General features: G+C 46.5%; 1 protein-coding gene and 1 pseudogene across 2 annotated transcripts in view; both read right to left on the bottom strand.

Moving 5' to 3' along the window:
• Positions 1-16,714, bottom strand: part of LOC126471125 (transcription factor CP2) — a 941,484-nt gene that overhangs the window by 912,998 nt on the left and 11,772 nt on the right. The window lies entirely within an intron of this gene.
• LOC126471922 (5S ribosomal RNA) lies at positions 163-280 on the bottom strand (annotated as a pseudogene).

Genomic DNA, 16,714 nt, shown 5'->3' with positions numbered 1-16,714 from the left:
TCCGACCGCCGTGTCATCCTCAGTAGAGGATGCGGATAGGAGGGGCGTGGGGTCAGCACACCGCTCTCCCGGTCGTTATGATGGTATTCTTGGCCGAAGCCGCTACTATTCGGTCGAGTAGCTTCTCAATTGGCATCATGAGGCTGAGTGCACCCCGAAGAATGGCAACAGCGCATGGCGGCCCGGATGGTCACCCCTCCAAGTGCCGACCACGCCCGACAGCGCTTAACTTCGGTGATCTCACGGGAACCGGTGTATCCACTGCGGCAAGGCCGTTGCCATGTACACTGAAGAGCCACAGAAACGTACACCTGCCTAATATCGCGTGAGGCCCCTGCAAGAACGCAGAAATGCCGCAACACGACGTGACGTGGGTTCGAGTAACGTCGGAAGGAGTGCTACAGGTATTTGACACCACGAACCCTCTCGGGCTGTCCATAAATCCGTAATAGTACGAAGGGGTGGAGATCTCTTGTGAACAGCACGTTGCAAGGCATCCCAGATATGCTCAATAATGTTCATTTCTGGGAAGTTTGGTGGCCAGCAGAAGTGCTTAAACTCGGAAGAATGTTCCTGGAGCCACCTTGTAGCATTTCTGGACGTGTGGAGGGTCGCATTGTCCTGCTGGAATTGCCCAAGTCCCTCGGTATCCACAGTGGACATGAATGGATGCATGTGATCAGACAGGATGCTTAAATACGTGTCGCCTGTTAGAATCGTATCTAGACGTATCAGTGGTCCAGTATCACTCCAACTACACACGCCTCACACCATTACAGAGCCTTCACAAGCTTGAACAGTCCCCTACTGACATGTAGGATCCATGGATTCATGAGGTTGGCTCCATACCCGTACACGTCCATCTGCTCGATACAATTTTAAACGAGATTCGTCCGACCAGCAACATGTTTCCAGTCATCAACAGTCCAATGTCGGTGTTGATGGGCCCGGGCGAGGCGTAAAGCTTCCTGTCGTGCAGTCATCAAGGGTACACGAGTACGCCTTCGGCTCCGAAAGCCCGTATCGATGATGTTTCGTTGAATGGTTCGCACGCTAACACTTGTTGATGACCCAGCATTGAAATCAGTAGCAATGTGCGGAAGGATTGCACTTCTGTCACGTTGAACGATTATCTATAGTCGTTCGTCCTGTTCTTGCAGGATTTTTCTCCGGCCGCTGCGATGTCGGAGATTTGATGTTTCACCGGATTCCTGATATTCACGGTACACTCTTGAAATGGTCGTACGGGAAAATTCCCACTTCATCACTACCTCGGAGATGCTGTATCCATTCGCGCGTGCAATGGTACACTGCTCGACTATAACACCACGTTCAAACTCACTTAAATCTTGATAAACTGCCGTTGTAGCAGCAGGAACCGATCTAACAACTGCGCCGGACACTTGTTTTATACAGACGTTGCCGACCGCTGCGCCGTATTCTGTCTGTTTACATATCTCTATATTTGAATACGCATGCCTATACCAGTTTCTTTGGCGCTTCAGTATATTATGAGTATATTAGGAAGAATACTTGAAAAAATATGTAGGTTATTTTGAGATATGCAGGATGCGAAATTTGGTATACCTCTGGGAGCAACAACGTGTCTAACCGGGCTGGGTATCAAGTCGAAGTGAGACTGGTTAACAGAGAGGGTACGTCATTCCAAGCTGCTTCAACTCAATGCCAGAATCCAACAATCGTGGTTGCTGGGGAGCGGTGGCGTGCCAGTCTCTCTGTAACCCATGAACATATGTTTGTACTGATGAGAGATCTGGAGAACTGTTGGTCACGACAACAATTGAACACCCTCTGTATCGTGGTAACGCAGGGCAGCACGGGCAACATGGGCCTTACGTTTTCTTGCTGGAAGGTAATGTCACGGAGGCATCGACGATAGGGCACAGCCACTGGCTTGATACGTTAGAAAGTTAACGCCCGCTGTCCAAATTACCGGCTATGCGATCCAGAGACGATCGCGCTGTGTACCTAACAGCACCTCATATCATCAAGTCAAGGCCAATATGATCTGGCAAAGTCCGTTCTCCTCGGAGCGTCGAGGCACGGATACATCCATCGTGATGCTGTACGCAGAACTGGGAACACTTCTGAAAAGACGACGTGGTGCCATTCCTACGTTCAGTGTCGTCTCTGGGCGCACTGCTGTCGGTGCATCTCTCTGCCGCCGCGTCGAGAGAAGCTGCAACAAAGGTCGCCGTGCTGACAGACTATGGCGATCGCGACGTCGTCGCAGTCTCCGTGTGGGTACTTGTTTTGCTGCAAACAGGCCCTTTTCCTGTCTCAAGGTACGTGACGTGGCTGTACGATTGTACACGTCCGAGAGAAAAAGAATGTCTGTACTCTCAGGCGCTAGTCGCGTAGCCAGTGGAGATCCCAGCGATTCCTTGTTCGCATGATAGTCGTGGGACCCCGACCAACGCGAGCTACAGTATCGTGGAACGATAAACTGCAGGCTCGACAGGCTACGATCCTGCCACTATCGAGGAATTCGACGTAATGGTAGACGCTTCTCCTTGTTACACGACGCATAACACGATTTTCTCACAAACAATCAACATTCATCTATGATTTCTGAACGATAAACCCGCTGCGTAATGTTTACCTAGATACAATACGTAAGTGGCGTTGCTACTAATGCGCTGAAATGCTTAATCATTTACACGTCAATGTTAGCGCACTCCGTGGCAATTCGGTGTTTGTTGCGTGGCGTCTTCGTGGTGTCGCAGTTCTAACAGACAGCAGTGTAGGAACGTTGACGCGCCTCGTGTGACGCGTTGCATCCGCGTCAGCAGGTCCCTTTCGCCGCCTCGCAGACGGAAGAACTTGCTGGAGGTACGGTCGCGTGACGCAGCGGCGCGCCAGCGACCTTGGACACGCAGGGCAGCGTTCTACACGGCCAGCTTCCCGTTACCTCTGCTCTCAGCGTCTGGCTACCAAGATGTGTATCTTATAGCCCACCTTTACATTAATCGTAGTACTATGCATTCAACTGACATAAGCCGCCCATAACAAACCAAGACTACTAACGGTATCTGTCGCGAGGCCCTACGAGGTGTGAGAGAAAAGTGATGAGACTGATTTCTTATCCATCAAAGTTTTTACACTACTGGCCATTAAATTTGCTACACCACGAAGATGACGCGCTACAGACGCGAAATTTATTCGACAGGAAGAAGATGCTGTGATATGCAAATTATTAGCTTTTCAGAGCATTCACACAAGCTTGGCGCCGGTGACGACACCTACAACGTGCTGACATGAGGAAAGTTTCCAACCGATTTCTCATACACAAACAGCAATTGACCGGCGTTGCCTGCTGAAACGTTGTTGTGATGCCTCGTGTAAGGAGGAGAAATGCGTACCATCACGTTTCCGACTTTGATAAAGGTCTGATTGTAGCCTATCGCGATTGCGGTTTATCGTATCGCGACATTGCTGCTCGCATTGGTCGAGATCCAATGACTGTTAGCAGAATATTGAATCGGCGGGTTCAGGAGGGTAATACGGAACGCCGTGCTGGATTCCAACGGCCTCGTATCACTAGCAATCGAGATGACAGACATCTTATCCGCATGGCTGTAACGGATCGTGCAGCCACGTCTCGATCCCTGAGTCAACAGATGGGACCGTTTGCTAGACAACAACCATCTGCACGAACAGTTCGACGACGCTTGCAGCAGCATGGACTATCAGCTCTGAGACCATAGCTGCGGTTACCCTTGACGCTGCATCACAGACAGCAGCGCCTGCGATGGTGTACTCGACGACGAACCTGGGTGCACGAATGGCAAAACGTCATTTTATCGGATGAATCCAGGTTCTGTGTACAGCATCATGGTGGTCGCATCCGTGTTTGGCGACATCACGGTGAACGCACATTGGAAGCGTGTATTCGTCATCGCCATACTGGCGTATCAGTTCGCATGGATGGCACTTTGAACAGTGGACGTTACATTTCAGATGTGTTACGACCCGTGGCTCTACCCTTCATTCGATCCCTGCGAAACCCTACATTTCCGGAGGATAATGCATGACCGCATGTTGCAGGTCCTGCACGAGCCTTTCTGGATACAGAAAATGTTCGACTGCTGCCCTGGCCAGCATATTCTCCAGATCTCTCACCAATTGAAAACGTCTGGTCAATGTTGGCCGAGCAACTGGCTCGTCACAATACGCCAGTCACTATTCTTGATGAACTGTGGTATCGTGTTGAAGCTGCATGGGCAGCTGTACCTGTACACGCCATCCAAGCTCTGTTTGACTCAATGCCCAGGCGTATCAAGGCCGTTATTACGGCCAGAGGTGGTTGTTTTGGGTACTGATTTCTCAGGATCTATGCACCCAAAATGCGTGAAAATGTAATCACATGTCAGTTCTAGTATAATATATTTGTCCAATGAATACCCGTTTATCTGCATTTCTTCTTGGTGTAGTAATTGTAATGGCAAGTAGTGTATTTTCTTCAAACAACAGAATTGTCCCCTTCAAAGCAGTTCCATTTGGCAGCTATGCACCGGCTAAGTCATTGTTCCTAGTCTTGGTGGCAGCACTGAATTGCCTCACCTGGTAGGGCCTTTAACATGCCGATCACATTCTTCTGAATTTTCTCCAGAGTACCAAAATGACGTCCTTTTAAGACTTTTTGAATTTAGCGAAAAGAAAAAAGGACACAAGGACTCACATCAGGTGAACCGGGGGACTGTGGAACAACAGGACTGACTTTTGAGGTCAAAAATTCCGTAATGGAAGTGGCCGTATGAGATGGGGCATTGTCGTGATACAGCATCCACTTGTCTGCAATATCTCGTCTAACTCGATTCACACCTTTCTGGGGAAAGGGCATCTCTGTAAAACACTTGACTGACACTATCTCCTGGAGGAACAAATTATTAATGCGCGATACTCCTTCTGTCAAAACAGCACATCAAAATTGTTTTCATCTTTGATTTCCTCATTCGAGGTTCCTCGGTCAAGGAGATGTCTAAGTGTGCCGCTCAGGATCGCCCCCAAAAATCCAGGATTCATCACCTGTGATCGCACGACTGAACCATCCGTGGGTACTGGCAATCCCCCAAGAAAATCAACGCACACGTTTCTTCGGTTGTCCTGCTCAGTTGTGGGGTTTTTCGGCACCATTTTGGCACAAATCTTTCGCATATGCTTAACCTGGGTCAAAATTTGATGTACGGCGAAAATGTTTAGGTTTAACTAGTCACCCATCATCCTTATTGTTACACTTCGATCTGATCTCACAAGAGCACGCACATGTTCGACGCTTGCGTCGGTTTTTGAAACCGAAGGTCTCCCTGAACGAGGTTCATCTTCAACGCGTTCTCGGCCTTCCAAAAATGATTTGTGCCAGCGAAAAACTTGTGCGCTTGGTTTAGAATGTTCCCATTGGCTTGTTTCAACTTTTTAAAGGTCAAATTCGCGGATTCCCCAAGTTTAACACAAAACTTGATGGCATAATGTTGCTCTGAATTCTGCGCTTCCGTTTTCATAACACACAACAAAAACACAACTTTACTGATGGCGTTTTCAAAAATCACGTAATGGATGTACGGAGCTGAAGCTCGTACTGAGCATCTGGAAGGGATGAATACACTGATCCACGTAAGTAGAACAACGCAGCGTTGTCATATCGCTCGCAGTGTTCTCAGTCTCATTACTTTTGCCACACGCCTCATACGAGGAAAAAGTGAAAATTTCTTGGTTGGAAAGTGAAAACCTTTCAGATTTATGCATTTCCTCCACTGTTCTGCCATCTCTAGAGCGCTGGAATGTTTCGACACCTCAAACTTCAAATCCCTCAGTTTCCCCATTGCCAAAGGTCCTTTGTGGTCAACTGCACTAGCTGACCAAAAAAAAATTTTTTTCTATCACAAATCAGGCCTCTCTTCACATGCATTTAACACAGTCTTAAAGAATACTTGCTTCGTAATGGCCAGTTGTTTTACTCTTTGGAAGGTAATCCAGAGAGGAATCTCTCTTGTATCTACGGAAACACTGGACAAAGTGGGTGAAACTGGCTTCGGCCTTCTTGTGCACGGCCACCGACTTCCACTCACTGGCCTGATTGCTCTTTCGTGTGTGCCGTGAAATGGTGAACCTAGGCCTCGTACACAGTCGCACAAAATAAGTTACATTCATTTTATAACAATCCGAACACGGCTGAGAAATTGATTTTCGCATTTGTTTCTGATCGACATTTAATAAATTTAGCATATATGATTGAGCTTCCATAAGTTCTTTTGTAACATCACAGTTGAATTCCCATACGAGTGCTTGAAGACAGCGATGGGGGGATGCTTCGCAGAAATGCCTCCGACACCAGCACGAGTGTCTTGTGACTTGACTTTTGATGCTGCCGTTACGAAAGTCGAAAGCCAAAGACTGGCCAACCAGCTAAGAATGCCCTAGTCACAGATCTGCCAGTGGACACTGGGAAGTCAATGTACACACCTAGAGTGATGTGCAGCGAAGAAGTAAGATATTTGATGCATTGTATGCAGGAACAGGAGGAGAAAATTACGCAATTTTTGTCTGTCTTATACCACACGCGCCAAATATCTCCAGCAACGGTTAGGAAAGTTCCACAAGGAGACACTGATTCTGTTTCTGACTCCCTTTCCAAAACTTTACACACTCTGAAAACTAGTGCTATTGCTATTAACGTAATAATTCTTGCGCTACCGTCGTGTCATTATAATTATGCCCCTAAGCCAGCGACAGGCGTTCTTAACACAAATCGTAATCCGTTCGCCATGACTTCAATCCTTGTGGGTGAATACAAAGCAGCAGAGAGCGGTTGTAATATCCAATAGATTGTGTACGTTCCCATAGCTACCACACTACTATTAGCCATTTAACTGAAGCATAAATCTGAATATTGAAACTAATATTTAAGGGTTAGGCATTACACTTGGGGCGGCTGTCAACAATGCAACCGGCAGCCATCGTTAGTTTGTGTTGAGTCTGCGTAGTCAGTTACAGTCAGTCGCGGAAGTGGGATGGACGGACGGTTCATTTGCAATGGACAGGAAAGATGAGTTTAATGTTTTTCGTACTGTAGTAGAGTGAGAATTTTGTGCAAAGAAAGTTTGTGAATAATAATAACTCCATAGTGCAATACACGAGCACGTTTGTGTGTGTATTCGTTTGCAGCATCGTGTGAACAAAACAGGATTATTGCCGCACATCCTGTTTTTTCCATTGACTCAGTAATAAAAACATTACCCAGTTTCTTCCCTGCGAACATCATATCTGCAACATCACGCCGCGTTAGAACTTGGGGCACCGAGGCAATCTTCGGATGTGGCGTATAGGAAGAGGACACAATGTGATGAGTGAGCAGCAGAACAGTAGCAGCGCATCTGTAGAATCTAATACCAACGATGATTAACCCTTTGAGTCCCGATAGTATGAAAAACAATATAATTTTGAGTTTTTTCACAAAAATAATCTTTTTTATCATGGTGAGCAATGAATAAAAGATGGAATGGATAAATATTAAGCAGTTAATAGTTTTAAGGAGGTGGTTTCACTTTAGAATCACTGGGACATACAGTTTTCGACCATTCATCGTTTTTCCTAGAAACAATCTGGAATCTCGAAACTGCCACCAACTCATAATGCCTAAAAATATAGCCCTAAATAACAGGCAAAAATGGGCATAAAATTTAACAAATTTATATCAAAAATAAATACTACACCACTGCTTTCATTTCGAAACCACTCATAAAAGCTGTAGTACAAATGCAAATTTACATTACGATAACTTTAAATGTGGTGTCACCGCCAGACACCACACTTGCTAGGTGGTAGCCTTTAAATCGGCCGCGGTCCGATAGTATACGTCGGACCCGCGTGTCGCCACTGTCAGTGATTGCAGACCGAGCGCCACCACACGGCAGGTCTAGAGCGACGTCCTAGCACTCGCCCCAGTTGTACAGCCGACTTTGCTAGCGATGCTACACTGACAAATACGCTCTCATTTGCCGAGACGATAGTTAGCATAGCCTTCAGCTACGTCATTTGCTACGACCTAGCCAGGCGCCATTACCAGTTTATATTGATATTATTATTGATGTATCAACAAGAGCGATGTTCTCCAATTATGGATTAAAGTTAATTATTACATCAACTACGTACTTTATTTGCTACTATTAATTCCCTTAACTGTTCCAGACCTCACGCCAGTCGGCGTGAGCTTAAAAGCGTGCATTTCGGCCGCCTTTAGCAACACGGTGTTGGCTCTTATGCCAACACAGCATTAAACATACTGTCACCGTCAATGATCTCCTCAATGTGATCACTACAGAAAAACATGTCAGAATCTCTGGAATCACATAACACAACCTTTTGCTTTGAACACTGTAAATGACTGATACAATGCAATGCATTCGTAGAAGTACCTCCATGTAGCACTAGATTCCTCTGTTTTGCAATGGCATGTCTTTCTTCATGTCGCCAAAGATGTGAAAATCAAACGGTGAAAGATCTGGGCTGCACAGAGGACATTGCAATGTTTCCCAACCAAATTGCTGAATTGTAGCCTTCGTCTAATAGGCAGTGTGACGGCGGGTGTTATCGCGCAACACGTGCAACATCATTCCTGGGCGTTTTGACTTAATGGTGTGTCGCAGTTTCTGCAAAGTGTCTTCACAGCACCGCGCATTGATTTTAGTTTAGCGCTCGAGGAACTCGACGAGCATAGGGCCCCTGCAGTCCAAGACGGTCATCATGAGCTTACCGTAACTTGCGTGAACAGCTCTGGATTTCTTTGGAGGGGGAAAGGTGTGATGTTTAAACTGCTGACTTTGCCGTTTGACATCGGGCTATTGGAATGCTGTCGGACGCAAACATCCTGTTTCACGATAACATACACCACCACAATACCAATCGGACGAAGCCTACGCTTCAGCGATTTGGTTGCGAAACACTGCAACTCCCTCCGTACAGGATGGACCTTTCACACGGTGATTTTCACACCTTTGGCTACCTGAAGAAAGACATTCGTGGACGTCGGTTTCAGTCGGACTAGGAAGTGCAAGAGTGGGTACGGCTGTGGATCCGTCACCGGCCGATCACGTCCTACGAAACACGAGATGATCATCTCGTCTTCCAGTGGGATAAATATCTTAACACTTGTGTTTGTTACTTCTGAATGGAACAATTCCATGGTCCTGTTGTGGCGGATGTTTGGTTTTCATTGGACTGTCCATTATAATATTGTTTCGCAAAATTCACTACTGGCCATTAAAATTGATACATCAAAAAGAAATGCAGATGATAAACGGGTATCCATTGGACAAATATATTATACTAGAACTGACATGTTATTACATTTTCACGCAATTTGGGTGCATAGACCCTGAGAAATCAGTACCCAGAACAACCACCTCTGGCCGTAATAACGGCCTTGATACGCCTGGGCATTGAGTCAAACAGAGCTTGGATGGCGTGTACAGGTACAGCTGCCCATGCAGCTTCAACACGATACCACAGTTCATCAAGAGTAGTGACTGGCGTATTGTGACGAGCCAGTTGCTCGGCCACCATTGACCGGACGTTTTCAATTGGTGAGAGATCTGGAGAATGTTCTGGCCAGGGCAGCAGTCGAACATTTTCTGTATCCAGAAAGGCCCGTACAGGACCTGCAACATGCGGTCGTGCATTATCCTGCTGAATTATACAGTTTCGCAGGGATCGAATGAACGGTAGAGCCACGGGTCGTAACACATCAGAAATGTAACGTCCACTGTTCAAAGTGCCGCCAATGCGAACAAGAGGTGACCGAGACGTGTAACCAATGGCACTCCATACCATCACGCCGGCTAATTCGCTAGTATGGCGATGACGAATACACGCTTCCAATGTGCGTTCACCGCGATGTCGCCAAACACGGATGCGACCATCATGATGCTGTAAACAAAACCTGGATTCATCCGAAAAAATGACGTTTTGCCATTCGTGCACCCAGGATCGTCGTTGAGTACACCATCGCAGGCCCTCCTGTCTGTGATGCAGCGTCAAGGGTAACCGCAACCATGGTCTCCGAGCTGATAGTCCATGCTGCTGCAAACGTCGTCGAACTGTTCGTGCAGATGGTTGTTGTCTTGTAAACGTCCCCATCTGGTGACTCAGGGAACGAGACGTGGCTGCACGATCCGTTACAGCCATGCGGATAAGATGCCTGTCACCTCGACTGCTAGTGATACGAGGCCGTTGGGATCCAGCACGGCGTTCCGTATTACCCTCCTGAACCCACCGACTCCATATTCTGATAACAGCCATTGGATCTCGACCAACGCGAGCAGCAATGTCGCGATAGGATCATCCGCAATCGCTATAGGCTACAATCCGACCTTTATCAAAGTAGGAAACCTGATGGTACGCATTTCTCCTCCTTACACGAGGCATCACAACAATGTTTCACCAGGCAACGCCGGTCAACTGCTGTTTGTGTATGAGAAATCGGTTGGAAACTTTCCTCATGTCAGCACGTTCTTTGCCACCGGCGCCAACCTTGTGCGAATACTCTGAAAAGCTAATCATTTGCATATCACAGCATCTTCTTCCTGTCGGTTAAATTTCGCGTCTGAAACACGTCATCTTCGCGGTGTAGCAATTTTAATGGCCAGTAGTGTACTTCGAAAATGTTAGCCACCGAGCTTTAATTGATTTTATTTATCGTATGACATATTAAGCGTTTCTGAATCACAAGAATAGCTATACATGTACAAATATTACTAAACTACTACATATCAACAGAGCTCCCCAGTAGAGTACAAGGGCGTGCTGAGAAGCAACGCCTCCGAACTTTGTATGTAAAAACACTTAAAGCTTTTTAAATAAAATTAACGTTATTAACACCCTACATCTTTATTTCTCATGTCTACATATTTGCAGCCCTCTGCCACAAGAGGGCTCCAAACTGTAGCGTGTAACATGGCGGCGTGTAGCGTAACCATGTTAGTGCATGAGAAACAGCGTGCTGTAATCAAGTTTCGAATTCGGAATGTTTATCCACACATGGAGCACCGTCTCCTTTAGCAAGACAATGCCACACTACACACGAGCACTGCGACATCTGCAACAATTCACTGTCATCATCCTCCATACAGTCTCGATTTGACTCCATCCGATTTTCATCTGTTTCCGAAACTTACAGAACACCTCTGAGGACGGCACTTCGATAATGACGAGGCGGTGCAAGCAGAGGTGAGGTTGTGGCTCCGCCGACAACGACAAACATTCTACAGTGGCAGTATCAACAGACTCGTCTCTCATTGGGGGAATTGTGCTCATTGCCAGTGTCAGTACGTCGAGAAATAAATATCTAGACATGAAGAATAAAGATGTAGAATGTTAATAACGTTTTTTATTTAAAAAGCTTCAAGAGTTTTCTCATAAAAAGTTCGGGGGGATTACTTTTCAAAAAATGGTTCAAATGGCTCTGAGCACTATGGAACATAATATCGGAGTTCATCAGTCCCTTAGAACTTAGAACTACTTAAACCTAACTAGCCTAAGGACATCACACACGTCCATGCCCTAGGCAGGATTCGAACCTGCGACCGTAGCGGTCGCGCGGTTCCAGACTGAAGCGCCTAAAACCGCTTGGCCGATTACTTTTCAGCATGCCCTCATATAGTACAAATGACAACATCTATAGGAGAGTATCAAGGTCTTTTATGTCGTTTATCACACTACTCGTCACTGTCAGGAAATCTTCGAAAGGACCCTTGTAGGCACGTGCAGGCTATTTTTATACAATATGAACAACTGTCTGTCGTTCAGCACTACGGTCACAAGATGGTGATGAAGATTTGCCCCACATTTGTTTGGTTGGTTGGAGAGTAAAGGGACTAAACTGCTTGGTTATCGGTCCCTTTTTTCCGTGGCCATACAGGTCTCGGATGAAAACCATACCCCAAAAGAATCCTATCACCTAAAACCTGGGAAAGGAACAAAATGCGTGAAACGCACTGTGTAACCACAAAAGGAGAAAACGAAAGAAGCAAGTCAAAAGTGAAAACATGAACTAAAAGGGAATAAGAGGTAGAAGGTGTTAAAACAATATAGCAGATAGCCTGGGCTGGATGATCGCAAAAACAAGAAAAGGATGAGCCAGTCACTCTGCAACACACTAAAATCCTCAGCCTAGAGACGCAAGGCAAGAGAAACAGATATAATGAAAAGACGAACATCAAGTCGAATAAACAGCACCAGAAAGAGCGAAAAAGGTAAAAAATTGCAGGTAGGGTGAGGACCTGGGAGATAAGGCCAGGCGCCCATCCTTGGACTGAGTGATAAACACCCCCCTCTCAAATAAAACTTAAAACTAGATCATCCACTAAGATATTGTCACCTAACACCGTAGGAAGGTTAATAACAGTCTGACTCAAGGCGGCTAGATTAGAACAATCCAAAATGATGTGGGATACAGTCAATCGAGAACCACACTGACACTGGGGTGGGTTCGTACGACAGAGGAGATGACTGTGAGTCAGCCAAGTATGGCCGATGCGGAGCCAACAAAGGACAACAGAGTCCCTGCGGATGGCTCGCATGGATAACCTCCACACATTCGTTGTCTCCTTTATAGCACGTAATTTATTTGGCGTACTTAGAGTGTGCCATTCGGTATCCCAGATCCCAGAAACTTTTTGGCATAAGGCTGATCGATCAGTTTCCAGTGTGCCAATTTCCAGAGTCGGTCTACCGGTAGTCCCTTTGGCCAGCCTGTCAGCAAGTTCTTTTCGTGGGATTCCGATATTTCCTATGGGCCCAGATGAAGACCACTGAACGTCCACGGTTTTTGAGGGCATAAACAGACTCCTGGATATTCATTACCAAAGGATGGCGAGGGAAGCATTGGTCAACAGCTTGTAGGCTGCTTAAGGAGTCACTACAGATGAGGAAGGACTCACCTGTGCCGGAGCGGATTTTGCTCAAGAGTGCGAGAGATGGCTACCAACTCTGCAGTGAAAACACTGCAGCCATCTGGCAAGGAGCGCTGTTCAGAATGTTCAGGATAAGCGAGGCCATTGTAACCATCTACCAACATTTCATTGATTTTGACCTGGTAACAGGCATGTGTGGATGGTAGCATTCATCCTGCTAACAGTTATAGAACATGTGTTGCCATTCAATGTTCTTATTAAGATCAGGCAGTCAGTGCAGCCTCAGTGGGCCAGGCTTGAAAATGGACCTGTATGGGTTTGAAACTGGCTGTCTAATAAATAACTGCATCTGTTCAGAAGAATTAATAAACGCTTTACGTTTCCCTCTAGCATCGAGCCATCAGTGTAGATTATTTCAGAGCCCTGTTGGCGGTGGAGGGCCTCAGGAGGAACTGAGTCTTTTGGGCCTTGCAATAGGTCCAAACGAAGCTGTGGCTTAGGCATGGATCATGGAAGTGTACATGAGTGGACCCAGAAGAAAGGTGGGAGAGGAAAAGAATCGAGTTCAGTGAGAAGGGACCAGACATGAACTGAAATTATAATCCTTGACCTGGGCTGCCATTGCAGGAGATGGATTGCCATGCTAAGGAAAAGGAGACGGTAATTTGGATGTTGAGGCGAGCTACGAATATGCGCAGTGTAATTTTCTAGTAGGTGTTGTCACCTGATCCACAATGGTGGAATCCCAGCTTCCACGAGTTGGCTGTTCACTGGGCTCATTTGGAAAGCTCCTGTCGCAAGTCGAACTGCATCGTGGTTACAGGGTGCACCATCCACAATGCTGAGAGCAGTGCTGAACCATACTAAAGGCGCCCATAGTCAAGACGAGACTGTACAAGGGCTTTGTACACCTGCAAAGTGTAGGGTGACCCGCACCCCAGTTGGTGACTCAGGCATTGAAGAGTGTTAAAATGCCGCCAGCACTTTCGTTCAAACTGTCGAAGATGGGGAAGCCAAGATAAGTGGGCATCAAAAACCAGTCCTAAAAAGCGATAAGTCTCCACTACGTTAGATAGTTGGTCATCGAGGTAAAGTTCTGGATGTGGATGGACACCAAAATGACAACAGAAGTGCATGAGGCAAGTCCTGGTGGCTGAATACTGTCAGCCATGTGTTAGGGCTCATGACTGGGCCTTTCATATGGCTAACTGCAGTCGACGTTCAGCCACACCAACAGTGGATGAGCAAACGTAAATACAAAAGTCGTCAGCATATAAGAAGGGTGATACTGAGGGCCCCACAGCTCCTGCGAGACCATTAATGGCCACTAAAAAGAGTAGGATGCTCAGTATGGAGCCCTGCAGGACCCCATTCTCTTGGATATGGTGGGGAACTGTGTGAAGCACCGACTCGAACTCAAGGTGCAGAGCGACAAAATGTTGTGCATAAAAATCGGGAGTGAGCACCAGAGATCCTACTTGTGCAATGTAGTGAGGATGTGTTGCTGCCAAGTGGTGTCATAGGCTTCCATCAAGTCAAAAAAAGAAGGCAGTAGGGTGATGAGGACGGGAAAAGATCGTTCAGATGGCACGCTCCAGGTATAGCAAGTTGTCAGTGATGGAGCGATCTTGGCGAAAACCGCCCTGGGACGGAGCCAGAAGACCCCGTTACTCAAGGAGCCAACACAACTGCTGGCTTACCATAGGTCTGAGCAGCTTGCACAGAACGTTGGTGAGGCTAATAGGATGATAGCTATCCATATCTAGCGGGTCCTTATCAGGTTTTAGCATTGGAACGATGATACTTTCTCGCTATTGCGATGGAAATATGTCATTGTTCCAGATGCGGTTGAAGACAGCAAGGAGGTGGCGCTAGTAATCCACTGACAGATGTTTAATCATTTGGTGATGAATGCAGTCTGGCCCAGGGGATGTGTCAGGAAAATCTGCAAGGTCACTGAGAAATTCCCACTCGTTGAATGGAGCATCATACGGCTCAGGGTGGCATGTGGTAAAAGATAGGTGTTGTCATTCCACCCACTGTTTTAGGAGACAAAAGACATGGTGGTAATTCTCAGACACAGAGGTTCGAGCATAATGTTCGGAAAAATGCTTTGCGGTTGCATCTGGGTTGGTATATACAGCTCCATGTTTGGAAATGCCATGTATACATGTAGGGTTCTGATATCTGTAAAGGTGTCTGAGCTTAGTCCAAGCCTGGGAAGAAGAGGTTTGTGTTCCATTGGTGGAGATGCACCATTCCCAGCACTCCTGTTTCCGCCTTTTGATTAGCTGATGGACCTGTTTGAAGGCAACAAGGTGCTCCAGGGATAGGTGCCGCCTATGATGTTGTAGGGCCCACCTATGATCCCTAATGGCCTCAACGATTTCCGATGACCACCAAGGCACTGTCTTCTGCCAAGGAAAATCTGATGAACAAGGGACTACCGATGCAGCTGCAGAAACAATGGTTGTAGTTACATCCTGGATCACCACATTGATGTTGCCATGCGATGGAGATCCAACAATGGTAGCAGAGATGAAAGCATACCTGTCATCCTTGGTAAGAGCCCATCTGGGCAAGTGTCCAGGTGAGTGACGCCAGGGGAGGGACAGGAAGAGCAGAAAGTGGTCACTACCATGAATCTCCATTGGATAGACCACAGAAAGCCAGGACTGCAAACTGAGGGACCAATGACTGAGTATGTGCCATGTGCCACACTGAAATGAGTGGGTGCACCTGTATTTAGCAAGCAAAGGTCGAGCTGAGTTAGTACATTCTTGACAACTTTACCACAGCCAGTAATCTTGGTTCCACCCCACAAAGAGTTATGGGCGTTAAAATCACCCAGAAGAAGCAAAAGTGTGGGGGGTTGGGAAATTAGTGCAGTCAATATATGGTGATGTACTTCACCATCTGGGGGAAAGTAGATATTTCAGATGTTAATTTCCTGCCTTGTCCTCACACTGACAACCACAGTTTCTAGGGGTTTTTAAGGGGGCACAGGTTCGCCATATACAGAGGTAAGGACATATACACACACTCCACCTGACATTCTGTTACAGTCAGTACAATTTCTGTAATACCCCCAGTAGCCACGAAGGGCTGATGTCTGCATTGCCAGGAACTAAGTTTCCTGAAAGGTAATGTACAAAGCAGGTATAACACTTCAGAGTTGTCATAACTCAACCAGGTGGGGGGAAAACAGCCGCAATTCCACTGGAGCCTGATGATTTCTGTAGCCTGGGAAGGTATGATGTGGCTAAGGAGGCAGTTTACGCCTCAGGTGCACATTCTGCCACCTGTTGAGGGTTTGTGTCCATTGGTTCTAACAAGGGAACCTCCCCATCGCACCCTCCTCAGATTTAGCTATAAGTTGGCACAGTGGATAGGCCTTGAAAAACTGAACACAGGTCAATCGAGAAAACAGGAAGAAATTGTGTGAAACTGTGAAAAAAAATAAGCAAAATATACAAACTGAGTACTCCATGCAGAAAATATGTAACATCAATGAAAACCTGTCCACAGGAACGCGGTGGTCTCGTGGTTAGCGTGAGCGGCTGCAAAACGAAAGGTCCTCACGTGAAAATTTTAATTTTATATATAATCAATTTCGCTCTCCAAAATTCCAGGACATGTTTAGATTTGCTTGGACATATGCAGGATTTGACGGTCTACACACGGAAAAATTTGAAAACGTGAAAAACACATGTTTTGGCAGAGCACAGGGAAAACGGTGCGACTGTGAAACTGTTGCATTCATTTATTGCAGTTTATGTGACAAA

The sequence above is a fragment of the Schistocerca serialis genome, chromosome 3 (genome assembly GCF_023864345.2).
Source record: "Schistocerca serialis cubense isolate TAMUIC-IGC-003099 chromosome 3, iqSchSeri2.2, whole genome shotgun sequence".
Lineage (NCBI taxonomy): Eukaryota > Metazoa > Arthropoda > Insecta > Orthoptera > Acrididae > Schistocerca > Schistocerca serialis.
The sequence above is the reverse complement of the archived record's forward strand: the minus strand, read 5'-3'. Positions and strand labels throughout refer to the sequence as shown.